Raw genomic sequence first — 23171 nt, forward strand, 5'->3', positions numbered from 1 at the left:
ATCTATCTGGTATTCATTCCTGACGGCTTCCTCGCTCACAGACTGATTTTGTTTGGGGCAGCACTGTGCCCAACGATGAACAGCTCTGCGTCAGTGGTTCTCCACCTTGACTTCACCTCCATATAACTGACCTGGGATGGGGTCCTAGCCTGGCGACTGTGATGATCCAGCCCCCACTTCCAGCATCCCTTGCAGCTAGCTAGCTGTGTGTGACAGTTCAATGAGACACAAAGACATGTCCACTGGAACTGCTGGGAAGGTCTTTTCTTTCCTCACAGTCTCTGGGGTGCCTGCTGCCCACAGTCTCCCCTTCCTGCTTCGAAGATAAGAATTGCCAAGAGTTGTCCAGGGAACCCCAGAGACACCAAGCGCTTGTTCTGCGGCTGAACCAACCCAAGAGCCACCTAACTCCACACGTCTCATTGTAGGAGAAATACAATGGCCAAATTGTCAAAGTCACATTTTCTATTACTTGCAACCAAAAGCAGTCCTTTCTGTTAACATTTATGAAGCCCGCACTATTTCAACCCCCCTTCTAAACCTTCTACAGCTGTTTCTAAGGCTAAGGCTTCTTGCTGGCGTCCAGAAAACCTACAAAAGGAAAAAGATTCTTTGTGGGACCACATGCCATCCAAAAGCATTCCTCCAAAAGTCCTTCCAAATTTCAAAGAGCAACTCCTTTCTTTCTTTTTTTTTTTTAATGAAGTCCAAATTATCCTTTTTTTTTTTTTTTTTTGGTTTGTGCTTTTTATTTCCTATCTAAAAAGTCTTTGCCAAGCTCACATTCACAAAGATATTCTCCTATGTTCTAGAAGCCTTAGAGTTCTATCTTTTTTATTTACGTCTATGATCCACTTCCAAGTAATTTTTATATTCCAGGACTGTTTTTTACCACAACTGTGTACGGTTTTTTATTTTTTAATTGGATATTCCTATGTGCGAGGCACTGTGCTATGCATTTTACGTGCATTGTCCGTATAATACCAACATTAATCCTCTGAGAGGTACTATTATTAACCTCATTCTTCAAATGAAGAAACTGAGGCTCAGAGTTATATATACTTGTATCTAATCCATATATAACACCCTATACTTCCTTCCTGTCCATTATACAGGACCTGAAGTACAACTGGACATGGAACCTGACTGAGGAGGTAGAAAGAAGTGGAGTCCTTGTTGTTCTAACTACCTGCCTGATATAGTTGATGCCGAATGCTTGGGAATACAACCCCCAGCTGCCTCCTGCTCCTAGGAAGACACAAGAGGACCCAACTTCCAGGAGTGCACACAGTGGGAGTGGGGTGAAGCAGGCTGTGTAGCGGCTTGCCTTTGTAGAGAAAAAGAATGGGTGGGAGAGCTGTTCTTCCCTGTGATAGTCACAGGATCGTTTGAAGCTATGACACAAGTGTAGACCAGCACAGTGGATTAAAGATGGCCACCAAGAATTTCACACTCCTCCAATCTAAGGTCTATTTCCTCTCCCTTTGAATGTGGGCTGCTCTGTGGCTGCTGTAACAAACAGGACAGCAGAAGATTCTTCTGGAGCCCTACTCGGACTATTCTGACGGAGAAACTACATGGAGAGGCCCTGAGCCTCCAAAGAGTCGGAGAGCATGCCAGCTGAGCATGGCCGCCCAGCCGTCCCGGGCAAGGAGTCAGGCATGGGAGTGGGTCTCTTTGGGCCCTCCAGACCAGGACAACTGATGCCACCTGGTGCATGCCACCTCAGTGCCTTGACAGAGGTTTGTGTATTTGCTGTGGGATCCCAAAGGGACTAGGTCTAACTGTGGAGTGGGATGGCTGAGATCCTAGGAAGGCATCAAAGGGGAAGTAATCTCTAAAATGGGTTCAATGGGTTAGGGTGAGGCATGGGGTATGGCACACAGACAGAGGCTAAGGGGTAGGAAAGGTGCTCCAGGTGGGGGGCACAGCATGAGCAAAGCCCAGAGTCACAAAGAAACCTTTTTTTTTTTCTTTTTTAAGGGTATAGCAAGTAGCTGGAGACTACTTGCTATGGGGGATGGGGAAGGTCATCAGGAAAGCAAAGTCAGCCAGGGGACAGGGCCAGCTCATGCAGGTCCTGGAAGGTTCTGGAAGGCCAAACTAAGGCATCTGCACCCAATCTAGCAGGAGTGGGGAGGGAAGCAAAAGAAGAAACACGATCAGATTTGCATTTTTGAATGATCGTCATTCTGGAAACCATGTGGAGGACAGATTGAAGTGGGTGTGGAGAAATCAAAGACAGGAAAATCAATTAAGAAGCCACCGCAATTTAGCAAATGATGAGAACAAAAGGTAATTTAGTTAGTGGCAGTGTGGGTGGAAAGGAAAGAGCAGATTCTAGAGATGTTTTATTAGCATTTTTACTATAAAGACAAGACTTCCCTGCTTGCTTGTCCAGGGAATTTCTGGCATACCAGCAGCCTGGAATGCAGGAAGCTGAAGAGCTGAGTTTCTCCAGCAAATGAGCCAACAGGGCAGAGACCATCTGTCTGATTTACTAGAACTAGGTGCTTCCTGGGGGAGGGGTTCTGCTACTGTGTTTCCCCGAAAATAAGACCTAGCCAGACAATCAGCTCCAGTGTGTCTTTTGGAACAAAAATGAACATAACACCCGGTCTTTAATATAATATAATATAATATAATATAATATAATATAATATAATATAATACAATACAATATAATATAATAATATAATAGCAGGTCTTATATTAATTTTTATTCCAAAAGACACGTTAGAGCTGATTGTCTGGCTAGGTCTTATTTTCGGAGAAACATGGTATCTGTCGGAAGCCCTCAGCTGAAGGTCCAACTTGGCAAAAGCACCTCATCCCACAGGGAGCTAGCTCCCAGCCCAGGTGTCTCCTACTCCTGACCTCCACTCCTTCCCCTCCTCCCAGGCAGAAGGGAACCCTACACCTGCCAAGAGCAAAAGCCACTGTTCCAACAATTCTATCTCCTACTCTTCCCAGCAGCCCTCAGAGGTGGGTCAGACAGACAGGCTGGAGAGAGGCAACATATGCCAGAGTGGCCAGACCCAAGAGGCGCCTTCTCCAGCCAGTGTGGGGCTGCTGTTTGTGTCCAGTCCTCTCCAAACCATATGTACAGGAAACATGCTCAGCTAAGAGACTGTGGGCAATCGACAGAATGTCTCTGAGCCTGTATTCCCTGTTGTAAACAAGGGGGGAAAGATCACCCTCAAAAGATGACCGTGAACACAGAACGATATAACACACGTCCTGCAGCTGGTGTGCTAGGTGTCCAGTAAACATTTGCAGCCACCTCCCTTCCCTGTGGCCTTAATCGTGGGAAAGGCCAGCGTTTTAACAGCTGACAGTGAGACCTCCAAAGGCGAGTGTCCAAATGCAGGTGTCAACTATTGATCTGTTGACATGTCTAAAGGCTCCCCATGGAACAAGGAGAACAACCAGCTTATAGAAACAAACAGCTCTGACAGCATGAGAATAGCCTGAGCTATTCTCCTACCCCAACCCCTGGAGAAAAGAGCATGATGTTAAGTTAGTAGATTAAAATCCAGCATTCCTGAAACACTGAGTCCCACTGGGGTCACTCCCAGCGGAGGACCCCTCAGATACCTCTTAGGGAAGGGGGGGCAACTTGACAAGGATACCCGAGCCTCTTTATATAACAAGGGATATGCGAAGGTCATTCCATTACCCATGACCTTCTTCATTATAAAATCTTCAAAGCTCTCATTTTAAGGGACCATTTTATCTGGGCAGAAGAAGGTACGGAAACATGGGGTTTAGGAATGGAACTGCAGTCGGGTTAAGGAGATGTCAGCTCTGGGAGAGAAGAGGGGACCGCCCTCTCTAATATGCAAAGACCAAAAGACTATGGAATTTCTTCCCCTGAGCCCTGGGTACCTCAATTTACACAGGCTGTATTGGGCTCACATCACCAAAACTATTATTATCGAGAGTGAGAAAGGGCTCAGATAACAGAATGTCACCACTGAGCTATTCCAGGAATGCCAGCCAGGGGCGGTCAGAGAGGGATGGATGGTCAGGTGCTCAGGCCTAGAGTCTAACAGACTGGCTCCACTGCTGTCCCGCTGCCTTAACTTGGGTTAAGTTAACCTTTGCATGCCTCAGTTTCCTTATCTGTAAAATGCAGGGCTAGTAGTACCTTCACGGTAGGGAGATGTAAAGTGCTGAGCACTGCATTGTCAACATTTATCATCATCCATCTTTATCGTGAAAATGCCAGGATCTTGTTATCTTTGAAAGCAGTTAAATTCTGACCTGTTTATAGCTTTAAGATTCTGAAACATGTTCCTTTTTACATGGCAAATCCCATGCTACTCTCACGTGCTCCCTGAAGGGGCAAATGTAGATGAGGCCAGGCCAGGCAAGAACACACTCACCTCAAAGGATGGCCTTAACGCTTGCTTTATTCCTGGGAGGTCAAGAGCAGGTCAACCCACAGGCCAGACTGTGCAACAGGAACCCCTGCCAGCGGCCTGAGCAGAAGAACGAGGCAAACAAGACAGCTATTAAGATGCACGCAACCTGAGGATGCAAGTGGAGGAGCTCCTGGGAGGGACAGGCTCCAGGCCTGGCACACGGGCTGTAACAGGAGCTGTTCTCCAGGCCTGGGGCAGGAATGACACAGCGCACACACACACACACACACATACACATACACACACACACACACACACACACACACACACACACACACCCAAGAATGCATATACACAGCTGCCACCCTGGATAAGTTCTGACTGAACAGAGAGGGGCCTCATTTCAAAATAAACAGAGCAGGTGGGCTGCCAACTTCCCAAGAAATCAACTGACCACAACTTAGTGACAAAATTAGATAACAGCTAACACTAACAATGCATTTAGTATGCGGCAGGCATTGCTTTAATTGCTTTACATATATTAAGTCACTTAATCATCATAACAAATCTGTGAGAGAGGTGCTAACCCTATTCCCATTTTACAGAGGGGTAAACTGAGGACAAGGAACAGTCCCCCGTCACACAGCTAGTTAGTGGTAGGACGAGGATTTGAACCCAGGGGTGTAACTGCTGAGTCCATGCTCCATCCACAAGCCATATTACCTCCTTCAGTGACTGATCTGTTTGGGGCACCCTCTGTGAGCCAGGCCAGTGCTGGGCATCTTCGTATGAGGATCCTCGTTTATAAAGGAGGACCTGGAGGCTCAGAGAGTCAACCCAAGGTCACTCAGCTGGTTCATGCCAGAGCCAACTCCAACCCAGGAAGGCCTGACGCCCCATGCCGCCCCTCCCAACATGAGGCACTGGGCATGACCTTACAGGAGGCCACCCCACCCCAAACCCACCATTCAGACAAAGACCCTTCCCACGGTGTGGACACATCGCTGACACACGGTGCACAAACCCAGCCAGATGGGGCTCTGCCAACCTGCCAGAAGGCCTGGGGGACCAGCGGAACCCCAGAGGGAACCCACCAGCCGCAGCCCCTTCCTTAGCACAGTCCTGTCCTCCCCAGGGGCCTGCCAGCCACATCCTATTCCTTCCTACCTGTGCACAGAAAGAACCAGCACAAGAGCCTACTGCTGGTTCCCCGATCACGAGCTCTGATTATGTAGCTTCTGATGTAACAGCTCCAAGTAGAGATACACACACGTTCTTGCATAAGACCCAGTTTCGCTCACACAAAGACCTCAGGGCAAGTAGCAAGCTCTGAGGGCCGGGACGTACTGTGGCTCACGGAGCAGAGGTGCCGGCAGCCCACACCTCAAGCCCGGCTCCGCCGTGCAGGACAGTACACGTCTCACATTCCCAAGGAGGCCGGTTCTCCCACGGCCCATTCCCAGGTGACCCAGATACTCTAATTCAGCCTCCCGGTGGAGGAGAGCTCACCTGAGCTGAGAAAAATCCTGGCAAACTCTACAGGGCTCTGGATCTCCTGCGGCCAGTCTTTGCGGTCAGCCCTGACTGAGGACCTTGCCAACCAGGAGGGGCTACTGAAAAGACTGGAAGCTTCCTGAGATTAAGCACAAAATCCTAGCATGTTCTAAGATGAGAAGAGCCTTCAATGTCATCTCACATAACCGACAAGGAAACTGAGGCCCAGGGTGGGGCAGTGCCTTAGTCCAAGTCACACAGAAAGTCAGAGGGTCGCGTCAGGACAGATACCCCGTCTCCTGCCTCCTGTCCAGGGTTCGTTCCCCATGCTGGATGACAGAAGGCCTGGGTACAACCTGCTGCATGAGCAAGCAGCTTAGCTGGGCCTCTGGTTCCCTATTTTTATTTAGCAAACCAGGCACTATTTAGTTTATAAATGCTAAAACGTTCATTGGAGGAGGTAGGTGTTATTATTATTATCCCCACGTGGGGGTGGAAGTAACTGTCAGGGGCAGGATGTGAACCCAGGCAGTGTTGCTCCATAGTCCAAGCCTTGGACCGTTAGGCCACACCGCCCTTGTAACTGCAGCTCCTGAGCGGAGACAGCTGGCTTTCAGAGCTCAAGGGCATGCTTTGAGCAGCTCTTTAGAAGAGCGGGACTGAGGACAGCTCCAGGACTCCTTCCATCCCTGCAGCCCCTGTAGGTCACAACCAGGAAGTACAGGCAGCAGATCTGCCGTAGGGGATCCAAGTCTGGGAACAGCCAGAAAATGGGCCCAAGTGTTCACTATAAACGAGGGTGTGACCAGAGCCGACTGTTGGGGAGAGCAGCTTTGCCAGGTCGGAGGTCTGTGGCGCCTCCAAAGCGTCAGCCTCCCCTTCCCCTGAACCCTCTACAAGCCTGGGTGTAAGAGGAAAGGAGGGGCCACGCAGCGCCAAGGCCCTGACACCCGAGGGGCATGATAATGCACTCCTGTGGCCTCCTCAGCGCTGAAGCACTTGAGTTTTCTTCCTGAAAAGGAAGCCATTTCTCAATAGGTTGCTACACACGGATACTGAGAAACACAAACCAAGAGCGTAGCAGGTACCAACCCCAAAGAGAGGAGAATGAGGAGGAAGGGCTAGTATGGGTCAGTCAGCCTTGGGGTGCAGCTAAAGAAACAACAAAGCTACACTGGGCACAATCCAGTCCATCCCTGTTTGTAAGAGTGACACAGCGGGAACAACCTAAAGACCTAACAGTAAACTCAGGGCTGACTAGGTTATGATCAAACCACATAAACTATTACAAAACCACTGAACAAGTTTATAAAAACATGGCGAAGTTTTTGGTGTTTTTCTGTTGAGTGACAAAGGCAGTACAAAAAAAAGAACTACACAATAGATGGCTACACTATGCAGGGAAAACACTCAAAGCATTTTTGCCTAGAAAAATGCAACTAAAAGAAAACATGGCAGCAAAGGTCGACCTCAAGTGAGCTGAGTGTGAGTGGGGAACACTATCATCGGTAATCGTCGTCTTTCTGTTATTTCTGTTTTCCAAAGGATCGAAGTACCAAGTACTGAATTTACGAAGTGATTAGTAATAATGATACATTTTAAATTGTCAAAAGAGGAAAGTGGAGGGTGGTGGTTATTCTCTTCCAGCGAGGGTTGAAAAGTCTGGGTAGGTAGCCACAGCAATGTCCTGTTTGAAGTGGAGCCTTGCTTGGGGTTCCCACGCACAGCCTTTCCACAAAGGCTGGCACAGCTGGTTACTCCACCTGCCCTGCTCGATTGAGGATGGAGCAAAATCTCCCTGATTCAGAAGCGAAAGAGGAGGAAAGGAAGAAAACAATTTGATACGGTGGCATTAGATTCATTGTTAATTTTTAAGAACAGTGTGCATCCATCCACCTAAGAATATTGATACCTACGAGTTACCCCGCACTGTGCCAGGAGCAACAGGTAATAATACAGAAATGACTAAGACCCTAAAGACTAGATTCTAGTAGAGGCCAAAGATAATCATGGTACACTGCAAAGGGGTAGTTGACAAGTGGTTTTAAGACACAAACTGCTGTGAAAATTCAGAGGTGAAAATAAATATAGCTTCCAGCTTCAGAGAAATAACAAGTAGCAAGAAAGGGTCCCTGGCAAAGGTGCGTGTTGAGCTAGGTCTTAAAGAACAAGTGGGAGTCCATAAAAGGGGTAGGAAAATAGGCCAAGGAAATATACACACTTATCTCAAAGGAAACAAACCTCTCCACCTTAATAATGAGCAAGGAAATGCAACATGAAAACAAATGGGATTTGGGCAAAGCTGGTAAGCCCTCTCCAACTGGTCCCTGGTGTGAGCTGCAGTGGGATCCCTGGGAGGCACAGCCTTCCCGGAGGGCAGTCGAGAAATGCGACACTATGACAGCAGCTTTACAAAGTGGCCACCTTATCCTAAAGAAACAATTAAGTGTGAGCCGAAGGCTGTTCATGAAAAGTATAACTTAAAACAGCCACCCATAAGGAAGCGGGTAACTAAATTCTGGTGTGTTCATATAGCAGAAGACTATGCTAGTAAAAAAAAAAAAAAATCACATTTTCAAGGAATATTTAATTACATGGGTAATGGACATGATATCATAGCAAGTTAACAATTCAAGATAAGAAAACCGCATTTACAATATAATGCCAATGAGTCTTTTTTTAATTTGAAAGCATTATTTTTTCTTTTATTCAGCTTATCAAAATTTAAACACCGGAAACACAGGATCTTATTTTGATGTTTTCTTTTTTTTTTTTGTATTTTCTATGACGACCATATGTCCTTCTTAGAAATCACAAAATAATGTTATTCAAAATGAAAGACTAATAGGTGGGATTGCAATAGGAGGAAAAGGGGTCATCGCAGACTTAGAAAATAGCAGAAGTCAGAAGTGAAGAAGTACTGGTCTGTATGTGGAGAAGAAAGTTACATTTTAGAATCAGACAGAGCTGGGCTCAAATCCTGGGTCCATTATTTTCTAGCTGTGTGACCTTCAACAAATTACTAAACCACTCTTGAGCTTCAGTTTCTTTCAAAGACTCCATTAACTTATACACTGGCTAGGGGCCCCCATCAACTCTCTCTCAGAAATTAGTAACATTAGAGCCCTTTCTCTGACCTGGAAAACCAAATCCGTTCTGGATGCACACAGGTAAGGTAGTAATACTCATTTATAAGATACACCATCAATACAAAAGGAGCATTTGGCGAAAACAAACAAGTGTTACATTAAAGCCAACACAGCCAATATCAGAAATAATTAAACTATGAAAAGATACCTGTCCTAAAAACCAAGAAAATACGAAAACTTCTCTCTTCTAAAGATGGGGGCAGCTGATTGGCTCAGTTGGTTAGAGCGCGGTGCTTATAACACCAGGGTCGCCGCTTAGATTCCTACATGGCCAGTGAGCTGCGCCCTCCACAACTAGATAGAAAGCAACGACTTGACTTGGACCTGATAGGTCCTGGAAAAACATACTGTTCCCCAATACAAATTAGAAGAAAGAAAGAAAAAAAAAGATGGTGAAGACCAGGATGAATTGATGCATTTGGTCACAGCCCGAGACATGAATGTTGTTCTCATGCTTCTTATACAGCCTGATTTTTGTTCCAAGTGAGGAAATGGATAAGTAGTCAGGTCCCAGTTCCTCAGCAGACACGTGTGCCATAGGGAGAAGGCCCCACCTTCCATGAAACAGTTCTGGATTGGGGGGTGCTGCTTGCATTCTCCCTGGATCCCACCTATATTTCTTCAGTCTGACATTTACAGTGAGAATTTAGGCAAAATTCTGAATAGCTCATCATACCAGCCTACCTGGGGTGTCCTTGGTCCCAATCACCCCATCCTCTTTCAGATGAAGAAAGCACCAGAAATGCCAAGGTCAGCTGCCTTAAGAATGAGCAGCCGCACCCTGGAAAAACTTAAGGTTGGGAAAGAATCCTTTGGGAAGACGTGCAAGCTCAGTGACCAAACTCAGCAAATCAAGAGCCCCAACCCTTCCTAAACGCCAGGCTTTGGCAAACCCAACCAAGATAAGCCTTCAGATTAAGGAGACGCAGCTCATTCCCCAATTATATATAATCACAGCAGCTAATCCTTGTATGGTGCTTACCATGTTCCAAACATTTTACATGTAGTAATTCACTTATCCTTGCAACAGAAGAAGAAACATGCGCAAAGAGGTTAAGTAATTTGCCCAAGGTTGGGGCCAAAACTAGTCCATACAAGCCTTTGAGCAAGCCCGTCCTCCAGAGAGACAGAGCATAGTCACACACATGATGGCAAATGGGGGCAGTCTGGATTTCAGCATCTTCTCAGGCCCTTGTGCAGTGCACAACCTGCCTGACTGTGCTGCCCCATCCAAAGTCATGCAGCTAGCAAGAGGCAGAGCTGAGATCTGAGCCCAGCCCACGTAACTTGGCTCCCAAGTAACAAGTGGGTATAGTTTAATATTCGTCTGCAAACGAATGCCAGTCACGGTGTACAGAGGCACGGATTTGGGTGACTGAGATCACCAGTTCTGCGTGTCTAGGATGATGAGGTTTTCAGCAACGGTGGGGAAATGCTCTGACATTTACAACTGCATGGGCCAAGGCTTTTTAGTGTTTTCATCATTTTAATGAGAACACAGGCATACCTCAGAGATACTGAGGGTTCGATTCCAGACCACTGCAATAAAGCAAGTAATAATCTTTTTGCTGGTGGAGAACCTTGCCTTCAATTTGTAATACAAAACAAAACAAAAACAAAAACAAAGACAAAAACCACAATGCCATGTCTATGAAGCGCAGTAAAGCAAAGTGTAATAAAACGAGGTATGCCTGTCTTTCCAAAATGTGTCCCATGCTCTTCTGCCATTTAGGACTAAGTATACCAAATATAATTCCACACCATCATTCCAGCCCCCTGCCCAGGGATTCCCCCATCCCCTTGCCTTTTCCTGACACCCACTGTGTGTCTCCAGATCCTGGGTAACTGATATTTTTCTGCTTCTGTAAATGCTGGAGAAAACTGAATGTGCAGATGGGTTGAGGCCAACGTTTGGGGTTTCAACTTTGCTATGGCTCAGCAGTTCTTTTACTTGCTCCTACCTAACTGCTTGCTCTTTCCCAATTCCTGGGTCTCACTGGTTTAACACTCTACAAGCCCTCGTGCAGAGACAGTAGAGGCCACCAACTTGAACTCCTCAACTTGCCTCTCCTCCCCCTTGGAACTCATCACCTCCCATAATCACCTCCTTCCCTCTGAAGGCAGCTGGGGGCGACGGGAGGGAGTCTAGCTGCCCTTCAGCTTCCAAACCCTCATTCAAGTCTTTCTGGTCCTAAGAAAACACTTTCCCTCCACCTTCTCTCTGATTCTCTTCAGGCCCAAAGGTCTTGAAATATTCTCTCAGCTGTTCATGTCTTTACTTCTCCATTTGTCTCCATCTCCCCACCTCACTGAAACATGCTCTTGCAGACCCTCCCACCCCCCACCCCACACACACACACACACACACACACACACACACACACTCAGTCTTCTTATTTCCACGCTCATCATCCTGCTTGACCTCACCACCGGGGTATTAGCACGGGGAGTCTCGCCTCCTCCCAGAAGTGCCTGCCCCTGGCTTCCAGAAACCTGAGCCCCACCCCTCTCACAAGCTCCAGACCCACCTATCCAACTTCCAAATGGATGGCCTGCCTGCCTGGCCCAGAGGCACCTCACACTCATCCAACCGGAGCCAACCTTGCTCTCTCCCGCCCGCCCTTCATCAGCTGGTTGCCTCCCACTTCCCACCCTCCATGCCTCCTCACAGACGCTGATGTTTCAGTTGGCCCATTTCCATTCTCCCTTGCAGCTAGGTATAGCTAGCTGTACGACTCATGTCTGGCCAATGACGTGGAAAGGGAGGTGTCACGTGGTAATTTCACAAAGAATATTTACAGAACTTATCCTTCCTCCAGCACTTCACCCATCCTACTGTCTGGATTGCTGTGCTAACTGGAGCTCTAGCAGCTGTCTTAGAACATGAAGACATGTCAGAAGAGGGTTGACTTGGAGGGGATCTGACTTCATTATGACTTTGGAGATCCACTAGACCAACGCTGAGCTACTTATTTCCAGACTTCTTTTATGTGTGAGAAAAACTAACGTGTCTGAGTCACTGTTATTTTATTTTATGGATGTTGTGAATGAAGCCGAACTTAATTTTAACTAATATTCCATCCAAACCAATCTTCTCTTACAATTATCTTGGTCAATAACATCAACATTCGTATCTGGTGGCCCCTGGCTGTTTACTTGCCATTTTCCTCGATTAGATTATAAGCAACTAAATGAACATGTCTCTCCTTTTTTATGTGATTTCATTTTAATTGCTTACTAAAATACAGCTCACATACACTATTATATTAGTTTCAGGTGTACAGCAGAGGTATTCAACAGGACCCACCTAGCTCTATACAGTGTTATTACCACATTATTGATTTTACTTTCTATGCTAAAGAAGTGATCACCATGAGAAGTCCAGCAACCGCTGGACACTGTACCACGCTATCACAATATTATGGATCTTCCCCCATTTTTAAAATGCTCAATTAGAGCTGACATTCAATATTATTTTATATTAGTTTCAAGTGTACAGCACAGTGGTTAGATATTTATATAATTTAGGAAGTGATCCCCCTAACTAGTACCACCTGGCACTATACATAGTTTTTACCATTTTATTGATTATATTCCCTATACTTTACATCCCCATGACTATTTTGTAACTACCGATTTGTATTTCTTAATCCCTGCACCTTTTTCACCCTGCCCCCAACCCCATTTCCATCTATCACCCTGATAGATCTAATACCCATCTGACACCACACATAGTTATTACAATATTGTTGACTATATTCCTTATTCTATACCCTACATCCCCATGACTACTGTGTAACAACCAATTTGTACTTCTTAATCTCGTACCCTTTCACCCATCCCTAACCCCCTCCTATCTTAAAGGAGTCCCTCTAAGATTCATTGCAATACTGGTTTGGTGATAATGAACTTCTTCAGCTTTTTCTTGTCTGGGAAGCTCTTTATGTCTCTCATTTTTTAAATAAAATATTTCAAATATCCAAAAAAATTAGAGAGCAATATAATATACATTCACTACCAGATTTCACAAATGTTAACATTTTTATCATATTTGCTTCAGACATTTTTAATAAGAAACGAAACATTGTAAATAAAGTTAGAACAGCCCTTATACTCCTCCCGAGCACGTTACTTCCTCTCCCTCCCTACAAGCAGTGACTGGGGTGGGTAACCTTCCTATCTAGGATTGCATACATTTGCTACATTGTTTTGATTGTTCTAACTTACAGAAACGGTTCTTATTACTACACATATTGTGCAACTTGACTTTCTACCCATCTTTTTCTCAAATGTAGCCAGGCTGATTCACATACATTAGCTTCAACCTCTGAATAGTTTTACATGATGTACATATACCATCGTTTATATTTCCCTGCTGATAATCAAAAACGCTACAATGCACATCCCTACCTACCTCTCCTTGAGCATCTGCGTGGTAGCTTTTCTAGTACAGACAATAGAAGTGAAATTTCTGGCAGTAAGCCACGTGCATCCTTAATTTCCCCAGATATAGCCAACTTGCTCTTGAGAGTTGCTATACCAATCTACACTCTAACCCTCGCCCCCCGCCGTGCCATTTATCTCTAAACCACCAGTTCCTACCTACCACGATGATGGCAGGACATTTTCTCATACATTCATTCATATTCTCTCTCCCTCTCCCTCTCCCTCTCCCTCCCCCTCCCCTCCCCCTCCCCCTCCCCCTCCCCCTCCCTCTCTTGTCTTAATACTCTGAATTAGCTACAGCAGACATACAGGAATGCCTTCAGCCTGAGCTCCTCGCCCTAAGTGCTGCCTAGCTGCAATGTGAGGATGGGCCACGCTGCAAAATGCAATCTAGCTGAGCAGCCAACATTCAGAGTGGGTGCACACATTAATCTCTCTGTATCACCTCTCCCTTAAGATGGATACACAGACTCTTTCCCCTCTTGCAGCACTTGGAAGAGGGAAAAAAAAAAAGCAAGCCCTCTGCCTCCACCCCCAAAGCACTTCATACCAAGCCCACTCCCTCAAGGCCTCCCCAAATAGCAACATGAAGACAGAAGAGGACAATTTATCGGTGTCTGACCCACTACAAGCCCTCCCACTTTTCCCCAGAGTTCTCCAGCGGCTGGAAAGAAACATCTCATCTTGGGTGGTGGCTTATGAGTGTCTCCTGATAAAGGAAAGTCCCAGGCAGAGAGAGGGGCCAACTTGTTCATTTCCAAACACAAGCCAGATTCCAGCTGTGCCACGTACCCTGGAAAGGGGAAGACAGGCGCTGCACAGGAGGAGCTGTGGTTATTTTTAGGTAAGCTCGTCTCCCCAGGATCAGTATACATCGCCTCTTCCCTGTGCTGTTTTTACTGACTCACTCTACCTGGCCGTGCATGTTTCACCTGCACTTGCCTCAAATGCAGAAAGGTGGCTGCCTTGACCCATTTAACCCAGGGGCTCAGAAGAGCGACAGACACTCCTAAATGGGTATCCCCTCTCCCACTCCACAAACATTCACTGAACACCTGCTCTGTCCAGGCACTGATTTGTAATGATGGCTATAACCCAGAACCTGTCCCAGGGAGCTCACAGCCTAGAAAATAAATAGTTGTGATCCTACACGAGAAGATGCGATGGTAAATAATGTGGGAGATAAAGGGAGCACAGAGAACAGAAAGATTAAACGCTAAGTGGGAGCTTCCGCCAAGTCTTCCTGGATGAAGTGACGCTAAGCTTGGTCTCCCTACTGGCATAGGTGATGAGCAGACATTTTATCATCACCATCAGAATCTCAATCAAGTGTCTTCCTTTCCCGTAACCATGAACATGGAGAGTAACAAGGCAGCAAGCAGTGAGTGGTTTGGAAGGAAAGCCCAAGTTCCAAAATGGGGACCCGGTTCTAACCCAATCTGTCTCTACAAGAGTAGTTTCTGTCAACTTCTCATCCTTGTTGTGGACAAACCAAAGGTGGGACGTGGGACAGTCCTCTCAGTTCTAGCATTGGAACCCAACATTCTCCACCCTCATTGTGTGTCAGTCACGGGGAGGGACTATAGGAAGAGAGAAGCCCGGACCCCCACCCACCCCAGAGATATTGGTCTGAGGCTGTGCCCCCAACCTCAGTGTATGTGAAAAGCACTGCAGGTGGTTCAAACGTGCAGACAAGATTAAGAACCACTGTTTTAAACAATGTTCCTGGTGGTGGAAGCTACCAGGGCTTGAGGCCCGAGCAGCCCATTGTACAGACTGACCTGGAAGCTGCCCAAGTCAGGCGGAGGCCACATGGGCTGTAGGGATGAGATGATTTAAGGCTGGATTCTCTAAGAGTCCAGTTAGGGAGACAGGCGAATGGGGAATCACACCATCTCCAATGCTCTCCCTGTCTCGACCCGCTCTCAGCCGGCTAGATGCCCCCTCCTGGGGCCGGGTCTCTCTCCTTTGTCCACAGGGTGAAGGCGGCATCCCTTCCTGTCCACCTCCTACTCAGGAGCACCCCTGGTGGAAAACAGCAAGAGGGAGAGGCATCCAGGGCCTCAGAAACTTGGGCAGGCACAACCCGGCCTCCTGCCTGTGAGTCAGCCATGGAGAGGCCGCTTTCAAAGGGGCAGAAGAACAAAGCTCCATTGTACAAATGCTCAGCATGGAAAAACCAGCCAAGATGAGGAGACTTTCTGGCCAGCAGGGGTGTCATTAGCATTTTACTTATTTACTTATTTATTTATTTATTTGTTGGTTTATTTATTTATTTACGTCCACTTTATCGCACACACACTTAGTGGGCACTGCACTTAAGTGTGTGCCAGGCACAGTCCAAAGCCCTTCCAAACATGAACTCATTTAGCTTCTGATCACACTGTTGGCCACAAATCGGAGGTTTCATCTTTCCAAAGTGAATGTCCAGGGAGGAGAAAAACGTAATCCTCCGCAGGCACATGAACCAGCTAAGGACGACATTTACCTATTGCGTTCTGCCACTACTGCCCGGCCATAGCAAGACACAGACACCATTTGGATCTACGAACGAACGCATCCCGGGGTGTGACCTAAATCCCTTTGGTGCAATTTATGGAAGGCCATCTTCCATAGACACAGAAATTTTGTCATGGCGAGGTGGAAAGAATCTTGGAGTCACATTCCACTTGCTCTGTGACCTTGGGCAAGGCTGGTAACCTCTCAGAACCTCATCGCCGTGTCTGGAAATGGGAACAGTGCCGCCTACCTCAGAGGAGGCGTAAGGCGTGAAATGAAATAATTAGATACAAAGAGCTGGGCCAAGGGCCTGATGTCAGCTGTGCGTTCATTCCCTTCTCCCATCGGCAAGGCACCGTCGCTGCCACAACCAAGACCTCACTCTGCTTTGCACCCAGTGAAGGTCAGTGTAACTATCCCCATTTCCAGATGGGGAAACTGAGGCTCCCCTGGGGGAAGAGCATCTCCCAAGGTGGTGGAGCCCAGATTTAAAGCCTGTGCCACAACCTACCCTTTGGTCCTTGACTCTGAATCCCTCACTGCTGCCCCCGGCCCACTTTGTTCTCGCCACAGTCGCGTGGCCAAGGCCAGGCTGTGCAGAGAAGGGAGGTCTCACCCCTGGGACAGCTGAAGTCCTGTGACTGTCAGTGTGGCACAGACTAATCATACCATCCCAGTCACTTGTTCTTGGCACCAAACCTGCCTCGGCCAGGAAGTCAGAGCGAAGTCGGCTGACACCACAGAAGCCAAATGCTTGGCGTTCAACGAGCCTCAGTTTCCTCAGCTGTCAAATGAGCATGGAGAGGAGTGTTGCTGAACTAAACAACCTTGAAGGGATTTTTCTGTCTTCCTGCCTCTGGGCGGGGGTAGTCACTGATTCACCCCCAACATTGCCCCACAGCTGAGCCATAGTGCAGGCCTGGACCTGCATTCAGAAACCAAGGTGCAGAGAAGGGCAGCAGCTCCCAGATCCCACATCTGAGGCATGTGGAGCGATTGGGGATTATTAAGGGGTAGGGGCCAGCCAGGTACATTACTATTTTGATTAAACAAAAAACCTCATTTCCAAGTCATCTGGGCTGCCCCTCTGCAGGGGACCCACAACTGGGGTTTCTGTTTGCTGACCACCATAAGCCATTAGCTGGGGAAGCCTCTGGTCAGACATGACTCCCCCCACCCCACCTCTCATCCCATCACCAGCAGCTTTCAAGGTCCAGAAGTGAGTTCTGTAGAGTTCTGTAGCCGAAGGCTTCAGGGTCAAGTATACCTGGACCAAATGCCAGCCCCACCCTATCTAGGCAACGTGACCTGGATAAATCACCTAACATTTGAGCCACAATTCCTTGCTGTAAAACGCTGCTCAGGATTAATGATACACGTGTCCTACCACAGCGTCCAGCCGGTGCAGGCCCCAGTGAATGTCTGTTGCCTTACAGGCTTCTTTCCGTCTTTTTGCCCCTGCAGCACAACCGAGGGGTGTGGAATTTCCCCAACACTACTAAGACTGCTCTTGGGGGAAGGGGCGTGGGGGGGTGGAGAAAGGGTCCTGACACACTTTTCCTCCCCTTTGCTCATCTCAGTCTTAAGCTTCCCCCACGCCTGCTGACAGAATTCTTGCTTCTACCTCCACTTGCCCACAGAACTTGTCAGCACCGAATGTCAGGTATAACCCTCCATGTCCACCTCCCTTGACACACTGTGAGGGCCGACAAGGGCGGGCGCTGGGTCCCCACTACAGTCCCCAGTAGAGAGGAAGCACTCGGCGAATGGATGGGTAGGTGGACGGGTGGACTGCAAACACCAGAGTTCCTAGAAACTACTTCTATAATGTTCTGGGGGGAAATCTACACTTCCCAGCGAAAGCCCAGGAAGAAAACCTTCGAGTGTTTTCCAAACAAGCACCTATGGCCTTTGCGTGTCACTTTAAGAATATTAAAGTTCATGCCACATTTCACAGGTGCAGCTTCCCTACCCCAGTATTAAATGCTTTGAGAAATGAAAAGGTGTAGCCATTGCTTCATCTAGCTGCTACCCTGATCCACGCAAGCTGCTTCACACCTCCAGGGCCTCGCTCACAAGGCTCCTTCCCCTGCAAGGCCCCTCCCTCCTGCAAAGCCATGGTGGTTCCAAATCACCAACTGATTTTCTCACCCTTCACCCTGAGGCCATGACAGTGGCTAAGACTGGAAGCTCCTGGAGAGCCCGGGCCCTGTCTTGTTTGTTTCTCTATCAAGAACTTCTCACCTGATGTGGTGGCACACGGCAGGTCCTCAATAGTGACTTCAATGAATAAATAGCTTAAACTGTTTCACTGCTTTAGCTTACAATGGTTCTTCTTCCTTAAATATGCTCCTGCCTATAGGTGAAATCATTCCAGGCCCCCAAATCTACACACGATCCTCGCTTATCACGTCCACAATTACAGAACATAGAGGCCCAACTGTATCACTCAGTCCCTTAGCTGGGCCAAAGCAGGTGTCACAATATGGAAGAGGGCCAAGGGAGTTTTCCCTATCATCACCCAGGAAAGCCAGTCAGTTTTCAGTTCTGAGAGGTCTCTTCCAATTCCACGTAAAAACCCACCGTGGAATGCTATACAGCGATACTTAAATGAGAGGCCACTCCTGATTTACTGTGCCATGAAATGGAAGCAGCTTACAAAGCAAAAAGCACAGGCAGCCCCATTTTTTAAAAATTCATGTTCTCTCTCTCTTTTTCCTCCCTCCCTTCCTCCCTCCTTATACACACTCTCTCACACACACACACACACACACACACACACACACACACGTTTTTTTAAGAGTGATTTAACATTTTCTTTTTTGTTTTTATGTTTCTCAAATTTTCCTTAATGAGCAATGTTCGTTTTATAATCAGATTTAAAAATTATTATTGGAAGGAAGGAAGAAACTCCAGTCTGCACTGTCACAGGAGGGGAACAGGGCATAGACACTAAAACATGTGTTCTTGGTTCCCCAGTGTTCAGTGTTGTCCCAATAGATTTCTCTCTGTCATCAGGTAAACATGGCTCAGGTGTCTTTCAAAACACTTTTCCGGGGGGGGGGGGGGCAATCCTACAATGAACACACTGCCATCTATGATAATGTTGACAATATTAATAATAGTTTGTATTGAGCATTTACCATATGGTAGGCATTATTCCATTTTTAAAATAATTGTAATTTATTTCATACCATGACTCCAAGGCAATTATTATTATCCCCTTTTACAGATGAGGAAATAGACACAGAGATTAGGTAACTATCCCAAGTCACGCAGCTACCTTTTCTTGATTTTCTCCTTTGGTTACTGCCTAGATGGGATCGGTCTCTCAATTGGACAAAACCGGGTTTTGTAGGAGACGTTGTGCTTATAAAATGGGGCTTTATAGTCCCAGGGACAGGAGGGAGTTATTTTGAGTGGTAGTAGGAAAATTAGCATTAAGTCAGCCACATAAAACCAACTGTCTGATGTCACCTTGACTGGAGGATATGATTGGAAACACCTCTCTCTTTTTTTTTTTTTTTAAGTATAATAATTAATTCTCTTATCTGGTAGGCCAGAAGAGATCAAATGCTTCTGAGCTGATAAAACAGACTCCACTGCCTACTCACAAAGGCTCTACCGAACCTAGAGTCCTCCCTGCGTTCTCTCTCTCTCAGGGCCTCCTCCCTCCATCCATGTGCACTATGACCTTTGCTTACCTGGTATCTCCCATTCATAGACCATAGAAAGCAGAAAATTTGAAGGTGAGAAGAACCACAGTACAGTAAGTCCTCACTTACCATCATTGATAGGTTCTGCAACTTGAAGCGAAACAACATATAAGGAAACCAGTTTTACCATAGGCTAATTGATATAAACAAGAGTTAAATCATCCCAATAACTATAATAATAAAAAGACTTACGTTCCTACAGCATCTCCTCAATGTTATAACAAAATGATGTTGAACGAAATGTTGTTATTTAAGGACCTGCTGTATCTAAAGCTAAGTACACAGAGACCACAAGATGTGATGGCAATAATGGAAGAAGTGGGGAAAAACTACAAAGCAGACCCAAGATTCAAAAAGTATACTTTTCTGGAACCATTATATAAGGAGTCAAACCACACCTCAATAGAGGTAGTGAGACTCCCATACACAGTGGGGAAAAAATGTCATTAGATTGTTTCAAAGAAAAGGCATTTTGAAACATTGAAAATAATTAAAATATATTTTCGTGCTCACAGGAATAAGTGTGTTACCAAGAAAATTCACTTTATGTGAAACGACTTGTTCCCTACGCTAGCTAGTCAATTATGGCGTCTGCTGTTAGCTGCCTTCCCATGTCCACTCTCCCCTTCTTCCTGAACTTCAGGGATTCCTAATTTTGTTCAGAGTAACGATGTGCTCAGCTCCCAGGCTCCCTTGCAACCAGTGGTTGCCACGTGACCCAGTTCTAGGCAACTTGGTACTTCCAGGAAGTTAGTTTCCCTCAACATGAATAAGAGTCAGCTGGCAAAAGTCAGCTTCCTTCTCCCCTTCTTTCTGCCTGGAATGCAGATGTGAAGCCTGGAGATATAGCAGCCATTCTGAGAGCATGAGGGAACAGGTCACATGTTAAGGATGACAGAGCAAAAAGATAGGAGTCAACATGGAGCCCTAGGACTGCCTGCCTCTGGACTTCTTGTGTCATGAGAAAATAACTCCCTTACTTGTTTAACCCTCTGTTACTGTGATTTTCTAAACATGGAGTCAAATGAACCCTAATTGACATTAATATCAGATTATAATTCCATGGTGATGAAAATGACTCATAATATCTTACTGTGTTTCTCCAAGTAGCCTGCCAAGTATTTTTGTGCTTTGGGGTGCCCCAATAAAACACAGAGTGGCCATCCGTTACTTACGAGGAGCCTGCCTCGCTGCAGCAAGTGGCAAATGGCCATTAATTGGTATTGTGTCTTTGCTAAGCTGACTTGCTTTTTCAACTTGGAATTCTGTGAGGAAACAAAAAGCGCTTTATGGCAAAGGCATTAGTGCCACAATGGGACCTTTCTGCTTTGATTATGAAAACACATTAAGAGCTTAGCTGCACCACAAGCAGTGGCCAGGAGACTTCAGCGGCTGAGGCCTCAGCCTCCCTGACCATTCCGCACTCACTATGCTGGAAGGGTGCCAGAGCCACTTGGGAGAAAATGCTGCAGGCACACACCGAAGCTTAAAGGGACTGGGCAGCCGGGTCCACCTGGAGGACTGTGATGAAAAGGCTGTGTCCCCACACTGCTGGTACACTCTCCTGACCAGTCTGCGACACACCACGCACAGACTCCCCCTGCAGAGTTAGCCAGGCGCAGCACATGAGCGTTAGGACTCTAGCTCCCACAACACCTGGAAAGGTGATGTGGCCCCAGGAGGAGCTCAGAGACAACCCAAGGGATGCAGAGGCAGGACACTGAGCAAGCTTCCCACACTTGCTGAGCTGAGTCAACCATCCCTCTGTGCTGACAAGGCTGCCGTGAAGACAGAATGTGATGCTATGATTCCACCAGCAGGTATGCCCAACAGAAAGCACGGGGACATGGGCACAAGCACACACATGAGCTTCCCAAGAGGCACGTCCGACAATGATCAGAGCAGCATTTTTTGGTAACCGTCCCAAACTGTAAACAAACCAAATGGCCATCAACAGGAAAATGCACACAAAAATAGTGCTAATCATTCAATGGAGGAATACACGGCAATGAACGTGAATCGATGACAGCTGCCTGCAACACAAATGCCTGAGTTTCACGAACAATGTTGAGCAAAAGAAGTCAGACACTGAAGAATACGTATAATAGGATTCCCCTTATTGAAAGTTCAAAAAACAGGCAAAACTAAACTGCAGTGCTTAGGGATGTGTGTTAGTGGTGAAATAATGGTTTTAAGAAGCAAGGAAGTGATGAGTATGAGTCAGGCCAGTGTTACTTCTGGTGGTAAGGAAAGGGGTCATGATCAGGGAGACTTCCGGGCGATGGAAGGGTCCATTTCTGGCTTTTGGCCACTGGTTACAAGGATGTGCACTTAGTGAAAAATTCATCAAGCTATACATTTATGTTTTGGGTACTTATCTGAATCTGTGTTATATTTTGCAATATAAACAGTTAAAAAGGAAAAGGAATGATGTCTCTACAACAAACCCTTCAGAAAGGGAGGGGAGGGTCGGAAACTCTCACCCTTTCCTGGCTGCTTCAACTACATTCATCTCTATCCCCCAAAACCAGAATTGTAAGGTTTTGGAGGAAGGAAACTGGTGTGGACATATACATTGATTCCCTAGATTAGTGATGGACAACCAAGGTAGGAGAAACTCAGAAAGCACTAGGGAAGTCACTACAGGAGGAGGTGAATGTTTTTGTTGCGTCATCAGAGCCCAGTCAGGGGTCAGGATCTCAGTGAGGAGATAGGTCCAGAATCTGGCCCAATCCCAGACCCAAGCTAACGGAACACATACAAGACTGCTACCCTGTTTCCCCGAAAATAAGACTGAGCCGGACCATCAGCTCTAATGCATCTTTTGGAGAAAAAATTAATATAAGACCCAGTCTTATTTTACTGTAATGTAAAACCGGGTCTTACACAATATAAGACCGGGTTAATATAACATAATATAATATAACATAACATAATATAATACCGGGTCTTATATTAATTTTTGCTCCAAAAGATGCATTAGAGCTAATTGTCCAGCTCGGTCTTATTTTCGGGGAAACACGGTATAGACTACACAAAGCCATCTTATTGTTTTATGGCTAGAAACTGCCATCTCCAGTTCTGCTATCCTAGAAAGCCTGCATAAATCAGTGTGTTCTCCCTGGTACACAGGCTTACACTTCCACAGATGTTTCTGGGTGAGCTTGTCCTTACCTAACACCTAGTTTGAGAACTGCCATGTTTGGTGGCATTGAGTAAAAGACAAAAAAACCCTGGATGTTTACAGCTAACCACAGTGATGGGATGCACAGAAGTCTAATCGCTGGGTGCCCTCTCCCCTGGGCAAACTTGCTTTGACTCAGGAACCTTCCCCTTTCTTAAGCTTCCATGGTTGACCAAGTTGCCTTTACATCACACATTCTATCTACAGAGATAACTCAACCAAAACACAGCCAAGCCCTACTGGCCCAGGGGCCCCTGGGGTCCTGCAGGAAACTTGGCCCCATTCTCTACAGGCCCCTCATGAAAGGAGTCAGACA

At 46.6% G+C, this 23171-nt stretch overlaps 1 protein-coding gene across 11 annotated transcripts in view; it reads right to left on the minus strand.

Annotated features, from left to right (window-relative positions):
* KSR1 (kinase suppressor of ras 1) overlaps positions 1 to 23171 on the minus strand; it is a 145049-nt gene that overhangs the window by 74722 nt on the left and 47156 nt on the right. The window contains exon 1 of one of the 11 annotated variants that reach the window (XM_088802055.1): positions 4389 to 4411. The exons of the other annotated variants lie outside the window; for them this stretch is intronic. The gene's annotated coding sequence lies outside the window, so the exon portion shown is untranslated. Of the gene's footprint in view, positions 1 to 4388; positions 4412 to 23171 lie in introns of those variants that run through there. 11 annotated transcript variants of the gene reach the window in all.

The sequence above is a fragment of the Rhinolophus sinicus genome, chromosome 12 (genome assembly GCF_057876585.1).
Source record: "Rhinolophus sinicus isolate RSI-liver-muscle chromosome 12, RSI-T2T, whole genome shotgun sequence".
Classification (NCBI taxonomy): Eukaryota; Metazoa; Chordata; class Mammalia; order Chiroptera; family Rhinolophidae; genus Rhinolophus; species Rhinolophus sinicus.